Here is a 4757-nt window from a genome sequence, read left to right on the forward strand (position 1 = left end):
CATGTTTACATTAAACGGTGGAGCTGTCAGTTGGTGCAGTTCTAAACAAAGCGTCGTGGCGAGATCTACATGTGAAGCGGAGTACATAGCTGCTTCGGAAGCAGCAAATGAAGGAGTCTGGATGATGGAGTTGATATCCGATCTAGGTGTCATACCTAGTGCATCGGGTCCAATGAAAATCTTTTGTGACAATACTGGTGCAATTGCCTTGGCAAAGGAATCCAGATTTCACAAGAGAACCAAGCACATCAAGAGACGCTTCAATTCCATCCGGGATGTAGTCCAGGTGGGAGACATAGAGATTTGCAAGATACATACGGATCTGAATGTTGCAGACCCATTGACTAAGCCTCTTCCACGAGCAAAACATGATCAGCACCAAGGCTCCATGGGTGTTAGAATCATTATTGTGTAATCTAGATTATTGACTCTAGTGCAAGTGGGAGACTGAAGGAAATATGCCCTAGAGGCAATAATAAAGTTATTATTTATTTCCTTATATCATGATAAATGTTTATTATTCATGCTAGAATTGTATTAACCGGAAACATAATACATGTGTGAATACATAGACAAACAGAGTGTCACTAGTATGCCTCTACTTGACTAGCTCGTTAATCGAAGATGGTTATGTTTCCTAGCTCGTTTATCACATCATTAAGTGAATGATCTGATTGACATGACCCATTCCATTAGCTTAGCACCCGATCGTTTAGTATGTTGCCATTGCTTTCTTCATGACTTATACATGTTCCTATAACTATGAGATTATGCAACTCCCGTTTGCCGGAGGAACACTTTGTGTGCTACCAAACATCACAACATAACCGGGTGATTATAAAGGAGCTCTACAGGTGTCTCCAAAGGTACATGTTGGGTTGGCGTATTTCGAGATTAGGATTTGTCACTCCGATTGTCGGAGAGGTATCTCTGGGCCCTCTCGGTAATGCATATCACTTAAGCCTTGCAAGCATTGCAACTAATGAGTTAGTTGCGGGATGATGTATTACAGAACGAGTAAAGAGACTTGCCGGTAACGAGATTGAACTAGGTATTGGTATACCGACGATCGAATCTCGGGCAAGTAACATATCGATGACAAAGGGAACAACGTATGTTGTTATGCGGTCTGACCGATAAAGATCTTCGTAGAATATGTAGGAGCCAATATGGGCATCCAGGTCCTGCTATTGGTTATTGACCGGAGACATGTCTCGGTCATGTCTACATTGTTCTCGAACCCGTAGGGTCCGCACGCTTAAGGTTACGATGACAGTTATATTATGAGTTTATGCATTTTGATGTACCGAAGTTTGTTCGGAGTCCCGGATGTGATCACTGACATGACGAGGAGTCTTGAAATGGTCGAGACATAAAGATTGATATATTGGAAGCCTATGTTTGGATATCGGAAGTGTTCCGGGTGAAATCGGGGTTTTACCGGAGTACCGGGAGGTTACCGAAACCCCCCGGGAGCTATATGGGCCATAGTGGGCCTTAGTGGAAAAGAGAAGAGGCAGCCCAACATGGGCCGCGCGCCCCTCCCTTCCCTTGGTCCGAATAGGACAAGGAGAGGGGGCCAACTAGGATTGGGGGGGGGGAATCCTACTCCCAGAGGGAGTAGGACTCTCCTGGTGCGCCTCTCCTAGGCCGACCGCACCCCCCCCCTTTAGTCCTTTATATACGGAGGCAGGGGCACCCCAGAGAAACACAAGTTGATCCACGTGATCTTATTCTTAGCCGTGTGCGGCGCCCCCAGCCACCATAGTCCTCGATAATATTGTAGTGGTGCTTAGGCGAAGCCCTGCGACAGTAGTACATCAAGATCGTAACCACGCCATCATGCTGATGGAACTCTTCCCCGACACTTTGTTGGATCAGAGTCCGGGGATCGTCATCGAGCTGAACGTGTGCTAAAACTCGGAGGTGCCGTAGTTTCGGTGCTTGATCGGTCGGGCCGTGAAGACGTACGACTACATCAACCAAACGCTTTCATTGTCGATCTACCAAGGGTACGTAGATCACACTCTCCCCTCACTGCAATGCATCACCATGATCTTGCGTGTGCGTAGGAAATTTTTTGAAATTACTACGTTCCCCAACAGAAGCCTCTCTCAAATCTTCTTCAGAAGCACGTCAAGTACGTTTGGTCTCCGGAGTGTGATATTGCTTTCAACACTTTGAAAGAGAAATTGATCACTGGTCCAGTTCTGACTCCGCCTGATGAATCCAAGCCGTATGAGGTCTTTTGTGATGCCTCTCTCCAAGGTCTTGGTGTAGTTTTGATGCAAGAGAAGAAAGTTGTTGCTTATACCTCTCGCCAGTTGAAGCCAAATGAGAAGAACTACCCCACTCATGATCTCGAGTTGGCGGCAGTTGTGCATGCTCTTTTGACTTGGAGACATCTTCTATTGGGAAGAAAAGTGGACATTTTCACTGATCACAAGAGTCTCAAGTACATCTTCACTCAGCCTAATCTCAACCTCAGGAAAACTCGATGGGTCGAAATGATTCAAGAGTATAACCCGAGTATTGAGTATACTCCAGGCAAGGCCAATGTGATTGCTGACGCTTTGAGCAGGAAAGCTTACTGCAACAGTCTTATTCTCAAGCCTTATCAATCCGAGCTTTGTGAAGCTTTCCGCAAACTTAATCTGCAAGTTGTTCCTCAAGGATTCCTCGCCAACCTTCAAGTCTCTCCTACCTTGGAAGACCAGATTCGCAAAGCCCAGCTTCTTGATGCTATGGTGAAAAAGGTGAAGATTGGGATTGCCAAGAGTCAGTCCAAGTACAAGTGCTACCGCCTTGACGACAAGGATACTCTCTTCTTCGAGGATCATATTGTTGTACCCAAAGGTGAACTTCGTAAAGTGATCTTGAACGAGGCTCACAATTCTCTCCTCTCCATCCACCCTGGGAGCAGGAAGATGTATCAGGACCTTAAGCAAGCTTATTGGTGGACTCGAATGAAGCGCGAGATCGCTCAATTCGTGAATGAATGTGATGTCTGCAGAAGGGTGAAGGCAGAACACCAAAGGCCAGCAGGTCTCCTCCAACCTCTTGCCATTCCAGAGTCCAAGCGTGGCAATGATGCTATATTCGTTGTCATTGACAAACTCACCAAAGTGGCTCACTTTCTGCCTATCAAAGAGTCGATCACTGCAGCTCAATTGGCGGAACTCTATACCTCTCGAATTGTCTCTCTGCATGGTATTCCACAAGTGATCTCTTCGGACCGTGGCAGCATCTTTACCTCGAAGTTTTGGGATTCTTTCCAGAAGGCCATGGGCACTAACATCCGCTTCAGCACAGCTTTCCATCCTCAAACCAGCGGTCAAGTCGAGCGTGTCAACCAGATTCTTGAAGATATACTCAGGGCTTGTGTTATCTCCTTCGGCATGAAGTGGGAGGATTGTCTTCCTTATGCTAAATTCTCCTACAACAACAGTTTTCAAGCAAGTTCAGGCAAGGCCCCATTTGAAATTCTGTATGGCAGGAAGTGCCGTACCCCTCTCAACTGGTCTGAAACCGGTGAACATCAGCTTTTGGGTAATGACTTAATCACAGAGGCAGAGGAAATGTGCAAACTCATTCATGATAACCTCAAAGCAGCCCAATGCCGCCAGAAGAGCTACTATGATAGTAAGCACCGTGATTTGGCTTTCGAGATCGGAGATCATGTTTACCTCCGCGTCTCTCCTATGAAAGGAACTCGTCGCTTCGGTATCAAAGGGAAGCTTGCCCCTAGATACGTGGGACCTTTCAAGATTGTCAGCAAGAGAGGCGACCTCGCCTATCAACTCAAGCTTCCTTCAAACTTTGCAAATGTTCATGACGTGTTCCTTGTCTCTTAGCTTCAAAAGTGCTTCAAGACTCCTGACCGCATCGTCAACTTCGAGGACATTGAGCTCCAAGAAGATCTTTCCTATCGTGAGCACCCAGTTGCTATTCTCAAAGAGACTGAACGCAAGACTCGCAACAAGTCAATCAAATTTCTCAAAGTCAAGTGGTCACACCATTCCGACCGTGAATCTACCTGGGAACGCGAGGATCACCTCCGTTCTGAGTACCCGGCATTCTTTCAGTACTAGATCTTGGGACGAGATCCTTTCGTAGTGGTGGAGTGTTGTAACACCACGGATGTAACTTCCCCAATTTGTACTCCAACTCTTGCCGTTTCCGGCATTAAGTTAATTTATATTCTCGGGTTCGGGGTTGTTGTTGTCATTGTCATGCATCTCATACCATGTCATCATGTGCATTGCATTGGCATACGTGTTCGTCTCATGCATTCGAGCATTTTCCCCGTTGTCCGTTTTGCATTCCGGCGCTTCGTTCTCCTCCGGTGGTCTTTTCCAGCTTTCTTTCGTGTGTGGGGAATAAACATTTCCGGGTTGGACCGAGACTTGCCAAGCGGCCTTGGTTTACTACCGGTAGACCGCCTGTCAAGTTTCGTATCATTTGGACTTCGTTTGATACTCCAACGGTTAACCGAGGGACCGAAAAGGCCTCGTGTGTGTTGCAGCCCAACACCCCTCTATTTTGGCCCAAAACCCACCTAACCCTGCTCCATCATCTAGAGCGTTCAATCACGATCGCGTGGCCGAAAACAGCACCTCATTTGGACTCTCCTAGCTCCCTCTATGCCTATTTAAACACCCCCTCCAAATCCGGATCTCCCCCCCCCCCGAAACCCTAAAAATCCCCTCCGACGCGCCGGACATTGTCCGCCCGCGCCGGACACTCGCGCCGCCGCC

This window comes from Triticum aestivum, chromosome 4A (assembly GCF_018294505.1).
Source record: "Triticum aestivum cultivar Chinese Spring chromosome 4A, IWGSC CS RefSeq v2.1, whole genome shotgun sequence".
NCBI classification, from domain to species: domain Eukaryota; kingdom Viridiplantae; phylum Streptophyta; class Magnoliopsida; order Poales; family Poaceae; genus Triticum; species Triticum aestivum.